This window comes from Salvia hispanica, chromosome 2, assembly GCF_029641045.1.
Source record: "Salvia hispanica isolate PSC_SH4W2 chromosome 2, Shi_PSC_v1, whole genome shotgun sequence".
In the NCBI taxonomy this organism is placed as follows: Eukaryota; Viridiplantae; Streptophyta; class Magnoliopsida; order Lamiales; family Lamiaceae; genus Salvia; species Salvia hispanica.
Genome location: NC_142693.1, coordinates 28,497,786 through 28,523,475, shown reverse-complemented (window position 1 = coordinate 28,523,475; position 25,690 = coordinate 28,497,786). Strand labels below are relative to the sequence as shown.

The 25,690-nt window shown below is 38.1% G+C and overlaps 2 pseudogenes across 1 annotated transcript; both read right to left on the bottom strand.

Annotated features, from left to right (window-relative positions):
• Positions 1-15,244: 15,244 nt before the first annotated feature.
• Positions 15,245-18,184, bottom strand: LOC148932059 (putative late blight resistance protein homolog R1A-10; annotated as a pseudogene).
• A 1,759-nt stretch (positions 18,185-19,943) lies between these two features.
• Positions 19,944-24,674, bottom strand: LOC148932058 (putative late blight resistance protein homolog R1A-10; annotated as a pseudogene). The gene is made up of 3 exons (XR_016135293.1): positions 21,178-24,674; positions 20,932-21,071; positions 19,944-20,181 (listed from the first exon to the last, which is right to left on the bottom strand). The product of XR_016135293.1 is annotated as a putative late blight resistance protein homolog R1A-10 (transcript).
• Positions 24,675-25,690: the final 1,016 nt, after the last annotated feature.

Sequence of the window (25,690 nt, the reverse complement as noted above, 5' to 3'; positions counted from 1 at the left end):
TTAATATATTATCCTTTAATAAGATGATTAAAATATTATAAAAGATTTAATTATCCAGTCAATTAAATACCAACAGAATTTAATTAAGCCTTTAATCTGCACTAAGGCTAAGGATAATTAATGAAAAACCATAACTTAAATATCTAAGCGATAATTACGAACTATGTTTGTATATGGTCTCCATCGATTGGTCCACAACTTATGAAGCTGATTTCTAATATTATCGCCACCCATGCTGTGGGGACAATAATCCTAAGAAATAGCGAGTTCGTATAGGTGGACTTCTCATTTGTAAATAGTATGGACTAGAAAGTGGTTTCTAATATTATCGCCACCCATGCTGTGGGGACAATAATCCTAAGAAATTACAAGTTTCAGAAGTTCAAACAGAATTTACGAGATAGCTTGGTCTTGTTATCAACGCACGAGCATTGTTATGGGAGTGTATTGTAGAAATGAGATTCTGTAATGCTAAATCTGATGGTCGTGCTTAGGCAACATTTGGCGGCCATGCCGTGCTGCGGTCTCTGGACTATTCGTCGGTGTTGTGACCAGTAAAAATGTTAAGATTTTAATGCGTATTGACCTCTGCTTGAGGGTACAAAATTTTAATTTTCCAGTTGTGAGAATTTGAAAAGTTTTATGGTTTAACCTACTCAATTTCTTCACATAAGTTTATGACAAATAGTAAATAATTCTGTTTTGCAGTGCAACCTAAATCGTCAACATGTTACTCAATCCTCTTTCTGCAATTCTTAAAGAAAACAAACTCGAGGGCCAAAATTACATAGAATGGAAACAAAATTTGGACATCGTTCTCACGGCTGATGAGTACAAGTTTGTGCTCACTACTCCTCGGCCCCCAGTGCCGGCGGCTAACGCCGCGCAGGCAGCGCGAGATGCCCATAGACGGTGGCACAAGGCGAATGAGATGGCTAAGTGTTATATGTTGGACTCCATGTCAACAGTGCTTAGACATCAGCATGCCGCCATGGCAACTGCCACCGAGATTATGGAAAATCTCACGAATCTCTTTGGTACTCAGAATCGAATGGCTAAGTCTCAAGCCTTTCGGAGTATCATGTTCAAGACTATGAAGGAAGGCTCGTCTGTGAGGGATCATGTCCTCGAGATGATGAGCCATCTCAATCAAATTGAAGTATTGGGAGGCGTCATTGATGCCGAGTCCCAAGTTACTATTATCCTTCAGAGTCTGCCCCCTAGCTTCCAACAGTTCAAGCTCAACTTTGAGATGAACAAAAGGAATTACACCTTGGCTGAGTTGTTGACTGAACTTCAGTCGGCGGAAGATCTCATGAACCAAGCTAAGGCTGCGATGGTTAGTTCGTCACATCGTTCCTCTGGCCCTAGGCCTGGCGCAGGAAAGAAGAAAGTGACAAACCAGGTTGCACCTAAAGATGCTAAGGGAAAGAAAAAGAGGAGGTCGGGAAAGAAGCAAACCGGAAAGTGTTTCAAGTGTGGAGAGAAGGGGCATTGGAAGCCAGATTGCCCTAAAAGGAGCAAGGCTACAGGTATGCACCAAGCTTTAGTTGTTGAGTCATGTTTGGCTTCAACTTCTTCTCATACTTGGGTTATTGACACTGGAGCTACTGATCATATTTGTTTTGATCCTGACTTAATGCAGGTGACAAGACGGCTATATGATGGAGAGATCGAAGTTCAGCTGGGCGACGCTACTAAAGTGGCGGCCGTAGCAGTGGGAGACGTTTATTTGCGTTTTAGTAGTGATAGATTTTTGGTTATGAAGAATGTTTTGTTGATACCTTCTTTTAGAAGAAATTTAATTTCAGTTTCTAAATTGGTTTTTGATGGATATTCGATTTCTTTTAATGACTGTTGTGTTATTAAGAAAGATGGTTCTTATATCTGTCATGGTATCATGGAAAATAATCTGTACACAATCACATCTACACAAAATAATGATCGCAAATTAGAACTCAATAATGCATCGAAAATTTCAAAGAAAAGAAAAGAACCTTCAAGTTCAATGAACGAAACGTACTCGTGGCACCTTAGACTTGGTCATGCTAACCAAAAGAGGATTCAAACACTCGTGGATCAGAACCTTCTTAAAGGTGTAGACACTGAATCTTTTTCCACGTGCGAATCCTGTTTGGAAGGCAAGATGACTAAGAGACCTTTTAGAGTGAAAGGTAATAGGGCCAAGGAAGCACTAGAACTCGTTCATACTGATGTGTGTGGACCAATGTCAACCGAGGCGAGAGAAGGATTTCGGTATTTCATCACTTTTATTGATGATTACTCGAAAGTTGGATATGTTTATTTGATGCGCTTTAAGTCTGAAGCTTTTGACAAGTTCAAGGAGTTTAAGGCTTATGCTGAGACGCATCATGGAAAACGTATCAAGAGCCTGCGATCTGATCGTGGAGGCGAATACCTCAGTGCCGAGTTTTTGGATTACTTGTCAGTAGAGGGAATTGAATCCCAAACGACTGCGCCAGGCACACCTCAGCAGAATGGCGTAGCTGAAAGAAGGAATAGGACCTTGTTAAACATGGTCCGATCGATGATGAGTTATGCACGACTGCCTATTTCGTTTTGGGGACATGCCTTGCTTTCCGCGAGTCATATTTTAGACAATTTATCGTCAAAATCTGTTCCTGCCACTCCATATGAGTTGTGGACCGGGCGTAAGCCTAATCTAGAACATCTCAAGATATGGGGGTGTCCAGCTCATGTTTTGGAAAAGGATCCAACTAAGCTGGGCTCAAGGACAGATGTATGTTTGTTTATAGGGTACCCCAAAGGTTCGAAAGCTTATGAATTCTATAGTCTCCGAGACAAGAAAGTCATTGTGAGTACACACGCGACATTCTTAGAGGAAGACTTTGTTATGAATCATAAACCCAGCAGTGAGGTAGCTCTTGATGAGCTCACTTCAGTCACAAGTTCCATTAACCAAGAACAAGTACCCTTAGTACAACCAATTCCCGAACCTTCAACTTCTACACCTAATATTGTAGTGCCGCGCCGCAGTGGGAGGGTCTCTCATGAGCCCGAAAGGTACATTGGTTTGGGAGAATCTATGGATCACTCCTCGGACAGTAGTGTACCAGATCCCTGGAATTATGCAGAGGCGCAGGCGGATATCGATCATTGCGAATGGGTGAAAACAATGGATTCGGACTACAATCTATGATAGACAAAGACGTCTATGATTTGTCCGTCCTACCCGAAGGCTGTACTGCCATTGGGAGCAAATGGATATACAAACGTAAACGTGGACCCGATGGACGAGTTAAAGTCTTCAAGGCAAGACTAGTGGCTAAGGGGTATACCCAAAAGGAAGGTGTCGATTACGACGAGACCTTCTCCCCAGTGGCCATGCTCAAATCGATCCGGATACTATTGTCTATTGCAGCTTACATGGATTGGGATGGGCAGATGGACGTTAAGACTGCGTTCTTGAACGGCAGTCTTGAGGAGACCATCTACATGGAACAACCCGAGGGTTATGCCGTCAAGGGCAAAGAGCACATGGTTTGGAAGCTTAAGAAAGCCATATATGGCCTCAAGCAAGCATCTAGATCATGGAATCAGTGCTTCGATCAAACTGTTAATAAGTTTGGATTCGAGAAATGCCCTAACGAGAGCTGCGTGTACAAGAAGGTAGAAAAAGGGAATGTGGTGTTCTTAGTTTTATATGTAGATGACATTCTTCTAATTGGAAACAATAAAAAGATGTTGTCATCAGTACGAACTTGGTTGTCGAACCAGTTCGAGATGAAGGATATGGGAGACGCGGGACACATTCTAGGCATCAAAGTCCTTAGGGATCGTGAGAAAAGAATGTTGTGCTTATCCCAAGAACCCTACATCGACACTGTACTTAGTCGCTTTAGCATGCAAGATGCCAAGAAAGGTTTCTTACCTTTTAGACATGGCATCCATTTATCTCAAGAGATGTGTCCTAAGACAGCATCTGAGATAGCAGAGATGAGAAAGATACCATATGCCTCGGCTGTTGGTAGTCTCATGTATGCTATGCTTTGTACAAGACCCGATATTTGCTTTGCTGTTGGCATGGTAGCAAGATATCAATCAAATCCTGGCCAAGGACATTGGACTGCAGTAAAGAACATACTCAAGTACCCTAAACGGACTAAGAACATACTCATGGGATATACTGATTCAGACTTTCAAGCTGATCAGGACTCGAGGAAATCTACTTCTGGCTATGTGTTTACCTTAGGGGGTGGAGCCGTGATTTGGAAGAGTGTAAAGCAGAAATGCATTGCAGACTCTACCATGGAAGCCGAATATGTGGCCGCTTCGGAGGCTGCAAAGGAGGCTGTATGGCTCAAGAACTTTCTTATGGACATAGGTGTGGTTACGAATTTGCCCAAGAGCATCACCATTTATTGTGACAATTCTGGTGCTGTGGCTAATTCGAAGGAACCAAGAGCTCACAAAGCGAGCACACACATTGAGAGGAAGTATCATATCATCAGAGATATAGTGCAGAGAGGAGACATACAAGTGGTCAAGATTGCGTCAGAGAACAACCTGGCAGATCCCTTCACTAAGGCATTGGCGGTCAAACCGTTCGAACGCCATGTAGAAGGAATGGGAGTTCGACTCGCTCGAGACCTCAACTCGCTTTCAGTATAAGTGGGAGAATTAGACGTAGTGCACATTTTTTTGTATACTCGAAAGCTGTTTTGAGTATAAGTGGGAGATTGTTAGAGTTTGTATACTAGAAATCACCTTTCGAGTGATTGAATACTGTTAAAACTCTTATTTTATTTTCCAAATGAATAAACAAATTATTTTTGTCATAATGTTGTTATATTTTACATTTAATGGATGTTAATTGCATATTTAAATGTATAAGTAATTTAACAAAGTCTAAGTCTTTGTTTTAGTAGACCGGTTGTGGGCGTCGCCCACTTTAAGGTAACACGGTCAGTTCTAAACAAAGAAAAATAATTATTTCACAACCTAGATAGGCTTAGACTACCTATCGTGAAAGGTTGCAATGTCAGTCCGATTATTTCTAAGCCTTACTGAAATAAGATGACGTTGGTGTGGTATAGCACTGAATGGATCTAACAGCGAGACAGTCTTTATGCTATCTACTGAAAGACGAGGTCTCGTAAATTATTTCTCAATCAATGTACGTTAGCATTGAGCATACGGTATTGATTATGCACTACTTTGACTTACCAAATGGTGCGGGTTTTTCGTAACCCAATAAGCCTGGTATATTGGGTAGTGGTGATTAGTATCTAGCGGTGCTAGGATTGCTATTATGTTGAATCGTGCGCGAGGTGAGTCTCGTTTGATAACATCCTCAAGAGAAGCTTGAAATAAGGTTTTATTATTCGGAACCTAGCTAGTTGGAGTTTAATTACTCTATGAATAATAAATAAGATTTTCTTGCTGAGTCCTCTCTTGGAATAAATAAGATATTAATTAATTAAGTCCATAGCAGACAATAATTAATTAATGGATGTTTCTATCTTAAGTGCGGGAAATAAATATAAAGTATTGGAAACTCGAAGTACTTGTAATTTCGGATTTGGATGGGGAGTGCAGTATTACTTCTGCAGTGGCTGCTCGTAATATTCCAATTTTAAGCTTATATTAAATTGGGTTTAATTTAATTAGTAAAAAGCTAATTGGAGGAGCCCATATCCAAAGCCTTCCATAGATCCCTGTCTGGGCCCAATATGTGACTTATTATAAATAGGAGAATAAAGGAGACAGAATTATCACTTAATTTTATCTAAAATTTTCGGCCCCTTCTACTTCTTGTAGTGGTCGAATTCTTCTCCTACCGGGGAAAGGATTTCTGTCTTCTCTATTTAAGTCCTAGTGCGCTGGTGAGATCAGCCCACCCTGATATCAGTTCACAGTCCGGGAACCAGTCAGAAGATCCATGGTTTTGTACTAAAGATCTTCACGAGGAGAAGGCGCTAGCTATCTACGATTCTTTGGAGAATCATCAAGGTATAATGTCTAAACCCTAGAACAGCATGTTTTAGATTTCATTTAATTTAAAGCATGTGATTATTTGAGTTATGAGCATGATACGTGAGATGATTACGCGAATAGAATTTGTCTAAATAATCCGCTAAATAGATCTGATTATTATGTAATTGATTTATCTATGCGCTTCCGCTGCCAACCCCTACATTATGAACTTACTATTTTCGTAGGATTATTGTCCCTACTTTGTAGGTGGCGATAATATTAGAAAATCAGCTTCACAAAATTTGGCAGTCCAACCGATGGAGACCGTATACAACGCACTTGTTGTAATCATCACTTAGATATTTTTATATGGTTTTTGCATAATTATCACATAAGCAGATAAAGCAGATAATCCACTTAAAATAGATAAACACCAAATAAATAGAAAAATCCATCCAATGCATGGCATTTAACCACACAGGATAATTATCGATAATTATTTAATTTAATCAAGGGAGAATCAATTAAATAATTAAGTTTTATATTGGATCATAATTATCCAATTACTGATAGGATTTATCAAGATAGAGTTAAGTATCAAAATCCATTTAGGATTATTCAAGATTTTATTTCGATAAAATCAAATCCTACAATTCAAGATAACGTTGATCTAGGATTATCATTATTTAAATCGTACTAGGATATTACTAGATAGAAACAATTCCATCATAATCCATAAGATAAAAATAAAATCCTACCAACCAAGATTTATACAAATCTTAATTCTATTTAGAATAGATATCCAGAATATATCAAACATTTCTTAGGATTTCTTAGATAAATAAATTTATCTAAATCCAATTAAATAAGAATTTCTTATATATCATCAATATCCTAATCTATCTAGGACATAAATCCAAATGATAAGGATAACTTGGATTAATACTTATTTTAATCCATCTAGGATTTGTCTTAATAGAATTAAATCTATTCAAATCCATAAGATAAAATAAATCAATATAAATATTTATTCTAATACATCTAGGATTTATCTTAGAATAAATCTATATAAATCCATAGAATAAGATAATATTATATTATAATTATTCAAATCTATCCAAGATCTATCTAGGAACAAATCCATATAAATCTATAAGATAAGAATAAAATATTATATCACCACTATCCAAATCCATCTAGAATTTATCTATGAATTAATTCATAACATAAGAATAAAATAATATTATTGTTATCTAAATCCAACTAGGATTTTTCTAGGGATAAATCCACATTAATCCATAGGATATAGATAATATTAGATTGTCATTATCCAAATTTAATTAGGATTTTCGTCTAGGAATTAAATCCCTATAAATCCATAAAATAAGGATAAAATCTATAATTAATCCATGATTTAATACAAAATCAAATCTTATATAATATATAAAATCTACAAAAGATATATTCAAATTTTATTTCCAAATTAATCTTGAATTATTTCCAAAATTGAATCCAAGGATTTGGAAACCCTAACTAATTTTGGAAAGCGAGGTGATGGAACACGAGTCCGAGAGCCGTTGCCGGACTCCCACTCGAAACACCGCCGCTGTTGCCCGACGAAACTGTAATCAAATACAGCTGCTGCGTCGTAGCCACCTTCGCGGTGCTGCTCCTAACGTGCACAGTCGTCGGGGCCGGTTCTTGTGCCTTCATCGACCGTCGAGTCCGGGAATCGCCCACGAAGGGCTCCCACTCGATTCACGAGCCGCTGCTGCTCGTCCTTCGTAGACATCGCGCTGCTGCGCGCTCACCTCCGTCGAGCACAGCCGCTGCTGCCAGGAACTCCGCAGCCGGCGCGCTCCGCAAGGTGAGCAGTCTCGACCTGCTCGCAAGCCCAGTCGCTGCTCCCTTCGCGACCGACAGCATGTTCATGCGGTTTTCCGACCAGCGACATCATCACGGAGCGGACAGAATCAAAATTCACGCACCGCAAGATTGATACAATAATATTTAATACAATAATATTGATATCCATGTAATCATTACACCAATTCAAAGATCACAAAATCAAATTGACATGCATCCATTACAAAATTGGAGTCAATGAACATAAGTAATCAAAACACACAATTAATGTGTCATAAATTAGAAAACAAATTCCACAAAACACGCGTTTTCATCGTTCACGAACAAAACAAACACAATTTTGGTGAGAATTGGTTCTCGCAATTTGTTCGAGCACAAACGACCACGCAGCAAGCTATACAAGCAATTCACATAACATGAAATTAATCCACATAATCAGAGCCAAAAATTGGCTCTGATACCAATTGATGGGGTTTGGTGCCCCTTGCACAGCGGAAGACTTGTACAAAACAAATAAATCAGACACGGATCTATTTGACCGATTATGCGATTAATCAATTCACATGATAAACAGATAATTGCATGCCAGAACGCAAATAATTCATGCTCATGGAAAGTAAATCCTAAAACATGAATTCTACGGTTTAGGGTTACCGATTTTGATTCTCCAAAGAATCGTCGATTGCTCACGCCTTCTCCACATGATGATCTTCAATACTAGACCACAGATCTTCTCTCTGGTTCCCGAACTGTATCTCGATATCAGGGTGGGCCTATCTTATCAAAACACTAGGACTCGAATAAAGAAGACAGAAGAAATCCTTTTGGGAAAAGGAGTGGAATTCGAAAATTCCTACAACTGGGGAAGCTGAAATTTTCGAAAATTACAAATAATGAAATTGTGATTCTTTTGTCTCCTTTATTCTCCTATTTATATTAAGTTCCTTATGGGCCCAGACAGGAATCTATGGAAGGTTTTGGATATGGGCTCGCGTTTATTGAACCCACAATTTAATACAAGCTTATATTGGAATATTACGAGCAGCCACTACAGAAGTAATATTGAACTCTCCACATCCAAATCCAAAATTACAAGTAATCCGGATTTCCACTTTTATTATTTATTTCCCCCGCTTAAGATATAAATGTCCATTAATTAATTAATGTCTGCTATGGACTTAATTAATTAATATCTTATTAATTTCAAGAGTGGACTTAGCAAGAAACATTTATTTATTATTCATAGAGTAATAAAACTCCAACTGACCAGTTTTCCGAATAATAAAACCTTGTTCGAGCTCCTATTGAGGACATTATCAAACGAGACTCACCTCGCGCACGTTTCAACATAATAGCAATCCTAGCACCGCTAGATATTAATCACCACTCCCCAATATATCAGGATTATTGGGTTGCGAAAAACCCGCACCATTTGATAAGTCAAAGTAGTGCATAATCAATACCGTATGCTCAATGCTAACATATGTAGATTAAGAAATAGTATTTTATCAAGACCTAGTCTTTCAGTAGATAGCATAAAGACACGTCTTGCTGTTAGATCCGTTCAGTGCTATACCATACCAATGTCATCTTATTTCAGTAAGGCTTAGAATATGCGGACTGACACTGCAACCTTTCACGACAGGTAGCCAAAGCCTATCTAGATTGTGAAATTCTTCTTTTTCTTTTGCAAAGCATTGCATAGATCTGACCGTGTTACCTTAAAGTGGACGACGCCCACAACCGGTCTACTAAGCAAAAGACTCAGGCTTTGTTTACTTCTTATGCATTTAAATGTTTGTAAGACATCTTATAAATGCACAAGCAAACACAATGTATAATAATAATAGTGATTCTATTCGTGCGAGACTGCTCGAATAATACTGAATCGGGTTAAAAGTGGATTGTAGAGTTTTACGTATACAAGCAAGATTCTATTCGAGCGAAACTTGCTCGAAACATGCTTTTCAGTATACCAAACCTAACAGCGCTTGCCTCTGTATCCCCATGATCATACGTATATTCATCACCGTTCTCTTCCTCATTCTCATCATTTGTATCCCCATGATCATCCTTATATCCGTCATCATTCTCTTCCTCATTCCCATCATTTGTATCCCCACAATCATCCATATAGTCGTCATCGGTCTCTTTCTCATTCTCATCATCTGTATCCCCATGATCATCCGTATATTCGTCTTCTGCACCATCGCCTAAACCCTCAACAAATGTCAAATTTTCAGTAAAAACTTAAAAGATAATCATTTCATTACACAAAGCTACTAACTCTCTTAATTGCTCAATTTTCATTGTCAATGCTAGTTGTGGTAGAGTGGATTTTATACATGCTTTAATATAAATTGGTAAAGTAAAAAAGAAAAAGGAAATAATAAAGTATTGTTAGCGGAAATTGAATAAATATGTGAGATAGAAAATGTGACTATAGTCATGTTACCAAAAATGAAATGGTTTAATTTTTGTGGGCAGTGAAAGGATTCACTCCAAAGTATAATGAAGAAGTGTGAAAAGATAATACTCAAAATATCACTCAAGATTCTGCATGCATTCAATGAATTCAAAAACTCATTACACATTTATATATCCATGCTCAGAAAGATCTAGAACCTTAGCTTAATCACTGCATCTACTGCTTAACTAAAGATCATTTAATCCTAATCATAACAGAATCACGTACACACTCTCTTCACCATGCCTTGTGCTGCCACATCTCTATATGTCCTTTTGTGGTCTAGGAGTCCAGCTGTTGCATTCACTATAGCCTTCAGTTTTGACTGATCTTCAACACTCTTTGTTTTAATCTCATCTCGTGCACCAACTTGAATATCATGCTGGCACAGCAACTCAGCTCCATGCACAGCCAAGTCAGCTTCATGCTGCTGGTTTAGATCACATGTGTCTTTGCACTCAAATTGTCCACCCAAATCAAAGGGTTATGCTTTCCTTTGATATTTAGTTCTCCAAGTATCGAATTCAGCCAACTAACTTCTGATGCAGCGTGTGCCAAACTCCTATACTCGACTTCAGTGCTTGATCTAGCAACTACAGTCTGTTTCTTCACACTCCAAGATATGAGATTGTTTCCAAAATAGGTGCAATATCCACTGGTAGACCTTCTGTCATCCACATTAGATGCCCAGTCAGAATCTGAGAAGGCAGTTATCAATCCATTTGACTTGCTGATCTGAATTCCATAATCTAAAGTTCCTGATAGGTATCTGAGAATTCTCTTAACAGCTCTCCAATGTGTATCCAATAGAGATGCCATGTACTGACTCACTTTATTAACAACAAAGTTAATATCAGGTCTTGTTATAGTGGCATATTGCAATGCTCCAACAATGCTTCTGTAGAGCTTTTGATCAGACACAGGTTCACCAACAACTTTGCTCAATTCGCAGTTAGAAACCATAGGAGTAGGAGATCCTTTGCCCCCTACCATTTTAGCTTTCTTTAATAGATCTTTGATGTAAGACGACTTAGAAAGATGCAATCCATTATCAGTTTTGATCGCCTCAACACCTAGAAACAGGCTCACCTCCCCAAGATCTTTTAAAGAAAAATGTGAATTCAACAGAGAAATCACCTTTTTTAAAGCAGTGGATGAACTTCCAGTTATCAACATATCATCAACATAAATTAGAAGATATATCGTCTCACCATTTCTCATTCTAACGAACATAGAAGCATCAGCTTTTGACTATGAAAATCCAAGAGATAGAAGAACATAATGCACTGTGTAGAACCAAGCTCTAGAAGCTTGTTTAAGACCATATATAGCTTTCTTCAGCTTGCATACCAAGTGAGAGCCTCCTTGTTCAAAGCCAAAAGGTTGTTTCATGTATATATCTTCTCCCAAATCACCATTTAGGAAAGCGTTATTGACATCCAAATGGGTGACAGTCTAGCCAAGAGTGATTGCTATGCTGAGAATGAGTCTAACAGTTGTGGGCTTCACCACTGGACTGAAAGTCTCGTTGAAATCAAAACCGGGTTGCTGAGAAAACCCTTGAGCAACAAGCCTTGCCTTATGCCTAGCAATAACACCAGAAATGTGAAACTTTAACTTGAATACCCAAGTGCAGCCTATTAAATTCTTTCCTGGAGGCAGTGTAGTGAGGATCCAAGTCTTGTTCTTAATAAGAGCAATAAATTCAGCTAACATGGTAGCTTTCCAAATGGGAATGAGTATGGCTTCTAGAGCTGATCTGGGAAGAAGATGAGGAGAAAGAGACAATGTGTAGACTCTGGGTTTGGAAATTCCAGCCTTAGACCTAGTTGTTATGGGATGACTGTTCTTGGAAGGGAGAGCAACATCAGAATCACTAGAGTTAGAAGTAGCAGGAATATCAAAAGTGATAGGCTCAGGATGAACAAAAGAGTCAATTTGGGGATCTTCTGATGATGAAGAGTTTGGTGAGTGAGAAGGAGCAGCTGTATCTAGGAAAACATGAGGTGATGCAGGTGGTGGGGGTGGTGAAGGTGGTGAAGGTGATGCAGAGGTAACGAAAACAGGAGCTGGATGTGGAATCAAGTTTTCAGCATGAGAAGAAAATTGATCATTTTTCTTCAGAGATGAATACTGGTATGGGAAGATGGTTTCATCAAAAATAATATCCCTTATAACTATCACCTTTCCATTAGGTAGAAGAGCCTTATACCCTTTATGAGAGATGCTATACCCCAAAAAAGTAGCTTTTGTAGACCTAAAATCAAGTTTGTGTTTATTGTATGGTCTAGTAAGTGGGAAACAGAGACAACCAAACACTCTCAAAGTCGTGTTATCTGGTTTTGTGGAGTGTAGTTTCTCAAAGGGAGAGAGGTTTTGAATTATTTTTGAAAGCATTAGATTTATCAAGTGAGCAGCTGTCAAGGAGGCATCATCCTAGAACCTATGAGGAAGGAAAGATTGGGACAAAAGAGTGAGGCCAGTTTCCACAATATGTCTGTGCTTTCTTTCAGCCACACCGTTCTGTTGTGGTGTATGAGGGCATGATACCCTATGATGAATCCCTGATTCCTTTAAGAAAGAAGTTAGAGCTTGAAATTCACCTCCCCAGTCTGACTGAAGCATCTTAATTTTAGAATTGAACAAGTTTTCAGTCATTGCTTTAAACTGCTTAAAGACAATCTGTACATCACTTTTGTGTTTCAAGAGGTATATCCAAGTAAAACGGCTGAAATGATCTACAAATGAAACATAATACAAAAAACCATTTCTAGAAACAACTGGTGATGGGCCCCAAAGATCACTATGAATCAGTTCGAGAGGAGAATTGTAAGCTGACTCAGATTGTGAATAAGGAAGTCTATGAGCTTTAGATACACAACAAGAGTGGCAAAGAGAACTTGAATTCATTGAAGTGAATGGTATATTACAGCTGTTTAGTGCAAGTTTTACAACATCCAGAGTAGGATGACCAAGCCTATTGTGCCATAAAGCAATGTCTAGACTTGATTCCTTTCTAGAAATACTACTGGTGTCTACTACTTGAAGAGTGGAAGAGTGAACAGCTGGTTGAACTTTATCTTGGCTGAAGTGGAAATTGGAGCTATGGCTTCTCTTGATTGGTGAGTTATGAACTAGGAACTGATACAAGCCCTTGTCAAGGGTTCCCTTGAGCACGATTTCCTTGGTGGATTGATCCTTGACAAAACAAAAAGTAGGATGAAACTCAAAAAAGACATTATTGTCTCGTGCAAACTGTGAAACACTAAGCAAATTTTTGGTTATATTTGGAACATGAAGTAGGTTCTTAAGATGAAGTTTCCTAGAGAAATTTAAAAGTTGAGACTCAAAGAAAGATTCACCAATGTTAGCTATAGGTACTGCAACTCCATTACCAAGAACAAGACTCTTACCTCCAGTGTACTCTGCACTTATGTTGAGGTTGCTGAGATCATTTGAAACATGGTTTGTTGCTCCCGAATCTGGATACCAGCTTGTAGACGATCCAGTTTCATAGTTGTACTCAGAGGAATTCCCAACAGAAGGTGGTGTTCTAGGTGGCCTTGCTCCAGACTGTACAAGGTGTGCTGAAGGATTGTAGAAATTCTGCTGCTGTTGTGGAGATGAGTTCCTGATTTGAACTTGAGGAGTGAAATTTTGCTCAAAGCGATGCCAACATTTAGATGCAGAGTGCTCTGGCTTCTCACACAACTGACAAATTATTTTATTTCCACCTCGTCCATATCCCCTTCCTCCTCTGCCACCTCTCTGATTTCTACCACCTCCTCTCCCACTAGACGGCTCAAATTTGTTGTTATATGAGTTGAAATCTCTCCTTTGGCCAGACTACTGCAGAAGATTGAGTGAAGGTTGGGATCCTTCAGTGCTAACTCCATGAGATCTGTTGGTCTCCATTCTTGACTCATAACTCAATAGGAAGGCACAGGCATCTGGAACATTCCAAGGCTCAGATCTGGAAGTTATTGAGCACACTGCAGGATCATAATCCTGTCCCAGACCTCCCAATATGTGAAGAATCTGCTCAGGTTCAGATATTCTACATCCTACAGAACCAAGAAGGTCAAAAAATGATTTCATTTTGTTCAAAAACTCACTCATAGACAGAGACTCCTTTTTCATATTCTGGATTTGTTGTCGATATTGCATGACTTTGGCAGTAGATTTGCTGGCAAAATTGATCTCTAGAGCTCTCCAGATGTCTCTTGCAGATCTGAGGCCCACTACAAGAACAAGGGCTCCTTCTGAGAGTGATGACAGTAACAAACTTGCCACCCTCCTATCTTGCCTTTGCCAGGCTATATATTCTGGATTTGGCATCATTTGCCCATCCAATGGCCCCTCTATCATTTGCAGAGGTGGGATTGCCTCTCCTGTAATAAACCCCTCTAGACCATATCCCCATATGGCTACCTCCACCTGTTGCTGCCACATCAAGTAATTTCCATCGGCTAGCTTTACTGAAATCGGAGGAAGCTGTGAAAAAATAGGTAGAGATGAGAAGGGGATAGATGTGGCATGTAGATCGTTTGATCCTGCCATTTTTTTTAGGTAAGAAACAAAACAAAGAAATAAAAAATAGGAGAGACAGGATCAGGATGATCCTACTCTGATACCATGAAAGGATTCACTCCAAAGCATAATGAAGAAAGTGTGAAAAGATAATACTCAAAATACCACTCAAGATTCTGTATGCATTCAATGAATTCAAAAACTCATTACACATTTATATATCCATGCTCAGAAAGATCTAGAACCTTAGCTTAATCACTGCATCTACTGCTTAACTAAAGATCATTTAATCCTAATCATAACAGAATCACGTACACACTCTCTTCACCATGCCTTGTGCTGCCACATCTCTATATGTCCTTTTGTGGTCCAGGAGTCCAGCTGTTGCATTCACTACAGTCTTCAGTTTTGACTGATCTTCAACACATTTGTTTTAATCTCATCTTGTGCACCAACTTGAATATCATGCTGGCACAGCAGCTCAGCTCCATGCACAGCCAAGTCAGCTTCATGCTGCTGGTTTAGATCACATGTGTCTTTGCATTGATCTCTAACAGGCAGACCGAATGAAAAAAACATGACTATTGGTTATGGACTGCGGAGTATATAGTACCTTCATCATCCTCTCTAAATTGATTTAACCCGCTTCCTCTGTACTCGCATAATAGGATGTGTATTCTCAAACATTCCTCGTGCTTATGTATCTCGATGTTCCCTTTTTAAATTTGGTAGTTTCCGGTTTCTCATCAAAAGAAGAAGATAAAGTAACACGAAGCGTATTTCTAACATGTCCTGGTCGCAATTTTCTGGCCCAAGTCAAAGCTAAAGGATAGCAGTCCTCTAATTCAACATCTTGGCTATTGTTTGTAATAGAAGGTATTTGGATATGCTTAAGTTTGTAGCAATGTTTCAGACTTAGGTTTCCAAGCCCAATGAAGCTTCCAAATAATGTTCTTATTTTAACCAAATCACTTTCTTCAATTAGAAGAAACTTAAGACACATAAAACTATAACCTTTTAGATTCAAATGTGAACCCTGAAAGGCGTAGGATCACAATTTGAGAACTTCAAGACTTACCGAAGAATCAATGTCATTCAAGTATTTAAATGGAAAACCCATACCATTCAAATGTAACTTCTTCAACTTAAATGGCAACTTCAATGACCTCTGAGTCGCTGGGAAAACACGACCCTTCTTGATGACTGGATTTTTGATACTGACTTTGAGAGTCTTTAAGCTTTCAAGTGTTGAAATGCAATCAAAGCAACTTAAGAGTTTGTTATGATCCTCATAAGGCGTGAGCTCAATCTGTATTCCTACTTTTTTAATGTTAGGAATTCTGTGGGAGAGTTTGAAGATTGTACAAATACTAGCATTCACCCCTACCAGAGTTGACAGCTTTTCCAATGAAACAACATGAGATGGAGCTACAAGGCTTTTTCCTAATATCTCCATATGCTCTAATTCTTCCATGTCCCACACCTGTATTGGTACATATGATGGAGCTCCAAGGAGTCTAATTTTCGTATATGAATGGATAATCAAGACTCTAAGGTTGAAAAGTTTAGATCTGGTTGGAGGGACTTCTCCATTGCATGTTAGAGCAAGATACTTTAATTGGACTTGGGTTAGAATTTCTTCCGGAATGTATAGAAACGTTGGGTAAGAGCATCTATTTCCCTTAGCAACATGAAACCGACATCTATATGGATGGGATATTGGTGGTGAGGACCATAGAAAAGTAGAAATCGTGCAAAGGATACACAGTTCAATCTCACCGAGTCACGAAACTCTTTGATGCCAAATAAAATATTATTTTTGACACATAAGCCGCGCTGACCATTTAGAACTTGTTCTTCAGCATCAGTTAACTTATTTAAGACATGGTAAAACTTGTCCTTACTAGCTTCTTTTCTACACACATGCTGCCAGGTAGAATGAAGCCGACAAGTTTTATACTCCTCAACATGACACTCATCATCATTTTTATTCACACTCTTCAAGATGCGTAAAACAAGAGTGTAGTCATAAGCTAGCTCTTTCAAAACATAACATCCCCATTTATACCAGTATAGCAACCCCTGAGCCATGAGCATACTGATGATCTTGGAAGTGGGGTTGTTATATTCCCGAGGGAAAACTCCCACAAACAAAAAAGGCATTTTAATACGTTGAGGTAAGTAGTCGTAACTTGGGAAAAGTACCTTTGATATTTCATTATATGCATCTCTGAAGACTGAGTTTCTCCTTTCTACCACGTCATTCCAGTAGATTGGGTCTCTGTTATGCTTGGATTTTGAAATGATGCCAGCAACCGTGACGATCAAGAGAGGGAGACCTTCACAAAGCTTGGCGATTTTGGCAGCAACTTTGTGAAGTTGAGGAGGGCAAATCTCATCACCGAACACCTTCCATGCTTTCTTCTTCATTCATAAACCGCACCTCGTACCAATAGTCAGTAGGAATATATGGATCAATCAATTTCTGATGTCGGGCGGTGAGCAATACTTGAATATGTCCCTCCCGGAGCCCTTTACAGAAACATTTGACGCTATCTCATGCATCTTTGTCCCAGACATCATCCAGCACAATGAGGCAATTCTTGCCATGTAATCTTTCTTTCAAACTGTCATCTGTTCTTCGTCTCCTTGAGTAATTCCACACAGTTGATCAAGAATGCCTTGTAAAATTTGATTGATCGGCTGAGGTACTCGGCCTACAGTGACCCAGGCGCGGCACTCAAACTTGCAATGAATTTCAGGATCTTGATAAATTTGCATAGCAAGAGTTGTCTTCCCAACGCCTGCCGTTCTAATAAGCACGTGGAATGGAATAAACACGTGCAATGGAAGCTCGTCGCGATTTCCTTTGAACATAATAAGATTGGATTTGAGTTTCTGAAATTGTTCAGATAATCCAATCATCTTTGAGTTGGTTCCATGGAAACCTATTGACGAGGAAATAGGTACGCCTTGTGGCATATTCTCCACTTCGTAGATGTATTCCTTCTCCATAACCGTGAGCGTCTCGATAAATGAATGAGCTTCGTTTTGCAGACTCTGCAGATCAATTGGGTCTCTCACTGGAAGAGTTTCGAGTTGAGAAGGAACCTGTTGAGTGAGAAGGGATTCCAATGAGTCTTCGAATTTCCAAATTGCATCTTTGATCCTTCCATCCAAAGCATTCACCTTCTTCCTGCTCCGGCTTGGCCTCGTCTCGTCCAATCTTTCAGAATTCCTTGCCAAGGCCCCAACGCTCTGCTCACAACTTGTATGATTTGTTGTGAGCTACCAACGAGGCTATAAATGGAGAATATTGTCTATTGTATTCATAAGAGAAGACATAGCACCATAAGCTGTCATTTCTCTGATAAAAAAGTTGGAAATTTCAGTGAGGGGGTTGAGTTATGTGTGATCAAAGAAGTAATTCTGAACGCAGAAAATGAAATAAGTACGAAATTATAATTGTCACCCCAATTTGGCGAGCTGTGCAATATCTTATAATTGTCACACCAATCTGGCCAGCCAACGTCAATATTGCACGTGGAATATATTATTATATTTGTCAGGTAAATTTAGTTATTTTAGCCCAAGGATTCAAGTTGTGGTAGGTAAAATAATTACTATAATGGTTAAATATTAATACCGCATAGTATTTATTTATGAATTTTTTTGATTTTATATACTCCCTATGTCCCATTCAAAATGAAACGTTTTCCTTTTTTGGTTGTCCCATTAAAAATGAAACGTTTCTTAAAATAGAAACAATTCTATCTCTACTATTTCATCTCTCTTGCTTTACTCTCTCTTCATTAACTCACAAAACAACACTGCATAAAATCTCGTGCCAATTTCCAAATGTTGCATTTTAAGTGGGACAGAGGGAGTATTAAATATATCAACTTTGAATCTTAAATAAGATATTTAATTTATACCCAAAATATGTTATTGCCCATCCTTGTATCTAATTTTTGGTTTTAGAGGCTTATATACTTTTGGACTCAAAGCTTAAGAACTACTCCACTATTAGTCTATTTGATGTATTTAATTGTCAAAAGTAGATGAATCAAATTAAAGTAGATGATTGTCAAAGGTGGATGACTCAAAGCTTATTTAATTGTCAAAAGTAGATGAATCAATGCACCTTCACCTAACCATTTATCTATAGTTCGACAAATTTGGTTGCCCCAAGATTAGTGGATTCGTGAATCAAGGTAGGAATGTGGAGTGTGTCACGGTCTCCACCAGGTCATCTCTTCATTTTTTTTTTATTAATTTATACCTATTGAACAATTCGTAGCTAGATTTAGTAATTCACACTAATGTTGGGCCGAGGGCTTGAGCCCATACGAAACTTATAACAAATGATATTTTTAAAACAAAAATAAAGCTTCACACTCTCTATGGTCAAATAAATGAAGTAATACTATATTATATAAATTAGGGAAAATTGTTAAAAAAATAAGAAATTTGGTCAAATTTTGGAAATTATTAAAATCGTCCTGAAAAATTATAAAATTTGAATTGTTCTCAACTATATCAGAAAAATCATAATTAATGAATTAAACAATATTGTCTATCTATAAAGAAAATAAAATCGTTTAGTTGATAATTGATATATCAACAATATATTACAGTTACACGCAGATATCTAGAATTTATTTTAAAATGAAATGATTAGAAACGAATCCAAATTTTATAATTTTTTGATCAATTTTAAAAATTAAAAATAACATAATTTAATCAAACTTCATTTTTTTTTCAACTTTCCCGATAAACTATGTCTGCTTCAAGACAAGCAGTTATCATTGCACCACAACAACAATTGCAGTAGTCATCTTTTGTAATAGCCATATAACCTATTTTAAATTCTTTGGGCTCCTAAATAAAGTGAGACTTAAATCATACAGAGCCAAAAGGTAAATACCAAAACAATTAGCTAAACACTTCCCCGTGGATTTAATGCACCTTCTCATTTTAAAACAATCCCCTCTCTCACATAGCATATATATTCCCTTATCAACAAACACTCTTTTTACTCTTCGATAATAGTCTAACCTCCAATTTTTTGAGTGCCCAACTTAAGGTTTTGCAATCAAATCCAACACATGACAAAATTAAATCCATACACAATCCACTCAAGTTATAATCCTCAAAATAATCCTAACACAAGATACAATTCTTAAAATTCAAGTGATAACCAAATAATACAACATTCATTATTCAATATTGGAAATCAAACCAAATACCAGGAAATCCCTACTGAAGTTCTTGAATTAATTAAGAAAATCCATACTCTGAAGTCTGAATAACATGTGCATCATTCTGTAGTAGCAAATTCAAACCCTCAAAGAGCTATCCTGCATCAATAGTGGATTACATCACTTTTATTCACTTCAACTATCCTCAACATTAGTGCATATTTTTCAGTAAAAACCTAAAATATAATCTTTACTCTAAAGCTACTAACTCTCGTAATAAGTCTTCCATACTCCCTTCACTCACAGCCAATACTATTGGTAGTGGACTATACGACAGAGGTCTTATTATAAATCGATAAAGTAAAAAAGAGAAAAAATCAAGTCGTATTTTTTGTTGAAAAATGTGGCTAGTCATGTTACAAATAATGAAATGCTTTATCTTTTTTGGGCAGGTATTAACTAAAGGTTGTGGACTGGATAGTATATAATACTGTTAAGAACCTAAATTCCTAACGAACAGATAAAACGAAAAATAACCAGATAAAGAGAATCTGGCGCCCGTGAGGGTCGGCAGGGATAAGGATCTGGGCGGCTGTGCACGGGTTCCAACCCATCGGGCAACGGCTATAGATTAGATATATGTTCCAGCTGTGCAGATCAGATATACGTACCGGCTGTGCACGGAGAGATTCCGTTGGATAGCAGGTAGCATAGGGAATTAGGGATTCAAAGAATCACACATGGACTTGGCCAAAATAATATATTGATTGATTAAATGCCTATAATGATAACAACCTATTCCTATTTATAATACTAGAATGCCTACTTAATGAACAAGAAACAAATATGAAAAGATATGCAAAACTCTAATATGTCTAAACTAATAAAATGAAGGCTCGTATCAAATACCTTCGCCATCCTCTCATCGATTGGTGATTTCTTCATCATAATCTGCTTCGTTTTAACCCTGACAATGGGACATATGTTCACAATCACTCTCTACATCCGTACATTGATCATCATCACTCTAGCATAAGGCAGCTCCATACCTGAAAATAGACATAAATATTAAATCAACCTAAAACACTTAATTTTGTAGTACTCCTATATATCAAGACTATGACATATGAATTAGTTTGCAGTTGGAGGACTAACCTTTCACATTTGAAAGTTTTCGGCTTCTCGTAAAACGAAGAAGAGGTAATGAGATTAAGTATAGCACGACAACTTGGTTGTAATCGGGTGGCCCAAGTCATGGATAAAGGATTGCAGTCCTCTAATTCAATCTCTAAGTTATAGCAATCTCGGTCAAGAAAAGAAGGTCTGCACATGCCTTCTAGTTTGTAGCAATGCTTCATGCATAGGTATTTAAGCTTAGGAAAGCTTTGGCATCCTGGTTTCCATTGCACCAAATCACTTTCTTCAATTAGAAGAAACTTAAGACAAGGAAAACTATAACATTTTGTCTCCCAATGTGAACCTTGAAATGCGTAGGATCGCAATTTGAGAGCATTAAGACATGGCAGAGAACCAATGACATCCATGTATTTCCATGGAAACCCCATGCCACTCAAATGTAACTTTTTCAAATTACATGGAAATTTCAACATCCCATGAGTGACTGGGAAAACATGACTATTCTTGATGACTGGATTTGTGATACTGAGTTTGAGTGTCTCCAAGCTTTTAAGTATTGAAATGCAACCAAACAAACTCAAAAGATCGATATGGTCATCATAAGGCGTGACCTCAATCTGTATTCCTAATTTCTTTATGTTAGGAATTCTTTGTGAGAGTTTGAAGATAGTACAAACACTAGCATTGACCCCTACTAGAGTTGTGAGCTTTTCCAATGAAACTACATGAGATGGAGCTACAAGGTTTTTTCCCAGTATCTCGATATGCTCTAACTCTTTCATGTCCCATATCTGAATTGGTACATATGATGGAGCTCCACGACGTCTAATGTTCATATGTGGATGGATAATCAAGACTCGAAGGTTGAAAAGTTTAGATATGGTTGGAGGGATATTGGTGGTAAGGACCATAGAGAAAAAGGAAATGTGTAGAGGATGCACAATTTAATCTCACTGATTCGCAGAACTCTTTGATGGCAAATAAAATGTTATTTTCGAGACACAAGCCGTGCTGACCTTTTAGACTTTCTTCTGATGCATCATTCAACTTATTCATGACATGATAAAACTTGCTCTTACTAGCTTCTCCTCTACACACATGCTGCCACGAAGAATGAAGTCGACATGTTTTATACGTAATAACATCATCACAAGTTTTATCCACACCCTTGACTCTATATAAAACAAGACCGTAGTTGGAAGCTAGCTCTCTCAGACATTGGTTTCCCCACTGATGCCTGCATATCTCGCCCTCGTGCCGGTATAACAGCCCCTCTGTGGTGAGCATAGTGATGATCTTGGAAGGGGGATTGTCATAATCTCTAGGGAAGACTCCCATAAACAAAAAAGGCATTTTAAGATTTTGCGGCAAGTAGTTATAGCTTGGGAAAAGTACCTTTGCTATTTCGTTATATGCATCCACAAAGACTGGATTTCCTCTGTCCGCTACTTCATTCCAATAGGCCGGGTCTCTGTTATGCTCAGATATCGAAATGATGCTAGCAACAGTGACGATCATGAGAGGGAGACCTTCACAAAGCTTGGTAATTTTGATGGCAGCTTTGTGAAATTGAGGAGGACAAACTTTATCATCAAACACCTTGTCACATAGTAATTCCATACTTTCTTCGTCATTCAAAAACCTCACCTGATGCCAACAGGCATCAAACACATCACAATTGATCAATTTTTTATGTCGACCAGTAAGCAAGATATAAATACATCCATTTTTTATGAATGAAAAGGAATGTTCCAAACAATTCCATGCATCTGTCTCCCAGACATCATCCAACACAATGAGGCAATTCTTACCATTCAATCTTTCTTTCAAGTTGTCATCTTCTATTTCCTCATCTCCCTGAGCAATTCCACACAGTTGAGCAAAAATGCCATCCCAAATTTGACTCATCGGTTGAGGTACTCTGCCTACGGTTACCCACGCGCGACACTCAAACTTGCTCCGAATTTGTGGATCTTGATAAATTTGCATAGCAAGAGTTGTCTTGCCAACGCCTGCTGTTCCATGTAGCCCGTAACAATTAATCCTGTCGCAATGACGTCTCATAAGATTGGTTTTGTATTCCTGAAATTTTTCAGATAATCCAATCATCTTTGAATTGGTTCCATGGAAACCAATTGACGAGGAAATAGGCTCGTCTTGAGGCATATGCTCCACTTCATAAATGTAGTTCTTCTTCATATCCTTGAGCGTTTTGATCAATGAACGAGCTTTGTTTTCAAGACTCTGGAGATCAATGGAGACTATCTCTGGAAGAGTTTCGAGTTGAGAAGGAATCTGTTGCGTGAGAAGGGATTCCATTGAGCCTTCGAATTTCCATATTGCCTCTTTGATTCTTCCATCCAAGGCATTCACCTTCGTCCTGCTCCGGCTTGGGCTTGTCTCGTCCAATCTTCCCAGAATTTCTTGCCATGGCTCCAACTCCTTGTACACGACTTGTATGATTTGTTGAGAGCCACCAACGAGGCTAAAACGAGAGCAATGGAGAATATTGTTTATTGAATTCATGAGAGATTGCGTAGCACCAAAAGCCGTCATTTTCTTATACAAAAGTTGCAGGTTGAGCGGTGATGGAGTGGTGGCTGAGAATTAAGGAGTATTATTAGGATGAAGGGAGTATTTTTCTAACACTAGCTAGTGACGGTGTTGGATCCTCTGTTGTGCCTTAAACGATACCGTATCAACTAAATCTACGCGTACTCATATTGACGGAGTTGGATCCCCTGCCGTGAAGGAAAAACACAGCGCACCGTGTTGTGTCTAATTCGAACAATTTAATTATTATTGACTTTTTGTATGTGCACAATTATATAATTTGACTTTGTTTGTGCAGAATTAATTCTTATTGACAATTCACCATACTAATTCAAATAACGCGTGATAATATAATTGGTGAGTAGTATCCACGAAAGAAATTGCTTTCATTAGTATTAAATGTGAAAAGGATTTCTTTCCGTAGTGTTAAACGTGAATAAGAAAAGTAAGGTAGAATTATGGGTCAAAGTAGACTGACAATTATACAATTATTACATAATATCAATCCACTAATATTTCCATGTAGTATATCCTCACCATCTAAAATAATAGCACTATAGAGTGTGATCAATTGCTAACTTTCTTAAGTTGCTAACTTGTTAACTCATCAACGCAATATATGAAAAATGTCAACATATGATTTTGTTGAACTTCAATATAACGTGTTGACATTTTAATGTCACCGTGTTGATATTTTTAATACACTGCATTAATGAGTTAGCAACTTAAATAGTTAGCAATATAACGCACCCCTGTAAATATTAAGTTAGCACTCTTTTGAGATCATAGATATCTAAAATGCTCCAAACTACATATATTCTATTTATGTGATTTAGGCACCCTGTAATGCCAGTAAAGATTTTTATGTCAAGGAAAGGAATTGTAGCAACAAGTGCCAATGGAAGTCCAAAGCAAAATGAGCATGAAACCAGAAATTTCATTAGCAGCAAAGTAAGGCTATTCTCATACCAAAATAGCGACGCCAGTAATGGGAACTGTCGTAGACAATGACGGACCCAGGTGGGGTCGAGTGGGGTCGATCGACACCACCGGAGTCCGTCAAGAGGTGCCGGAATCTTCATTTCATGGACCTCCGACCCCACGCAGCCCTGCCCTGACCCTGTGAGGTAGATCCCCACCAGGGCACTCTATTGTCAATTTCCGGAAAATAAAAGGAGATGGAGGAGAATCAGTCGGAAGAAAAGCGGAGAGAGACGGAAAGGGGGAGGCAGAGAGCCACACACAGTTTTGACGAAGAAGACAACGTTTCAACTCTTTTGATTTTTAACGTAATGGGCTAAATTTGTGGCCTAGTGGGCTTATTTAAATACAAATTTTTTAAAATAAATATTTAATTCAAAAGATTAAAGTAAAATTATTTAATTTATGCAACTTCTATTCGGCATTAGGAGTCCATTTTGACATTTTTCTAACCGGTTATAAGAGTTTTATTTTACTTTTACTATAAATAGATATAAATTTATTATTCTATTAATTTATTTTATTATAAAAGTAATATACTCCATAAAAGTGTGATTTAGTATTTTGAAATTTGGACTGAGATAGGGATTCGGGCTTCCGTAAATAAGTTTTTTAGTTTTTAAAATATTTTATGAGTATTCTGTCCGACCCCACGGACTTTGTATCCTGCGTCCGTCATTGGTCGTAGAAATCAAAGATTTACATATATTTGCCACATAAATAAACTATCATTGTTGTTCTCATGTACTCTTTGACAGCAGTGGCTCCAGATGACTGGTGTCGTCTCTCAACGAGGCTATCTCCCAAGTTCCAGACTCCAGCTGAGACAGAGCAGCTTCTTACGAGCTCTGCTTCAGTAGCCGGTTAAAGAGACTTGATTTCTTCTTCAGCAATGGGGACTGACTTGTGGAAGAATTGATCAAGCTTTACACCTTCTGTACACAGACTTGGACTGCATCATGCACACGGGCAAATAACCATTCTCGGCCTATTAGAT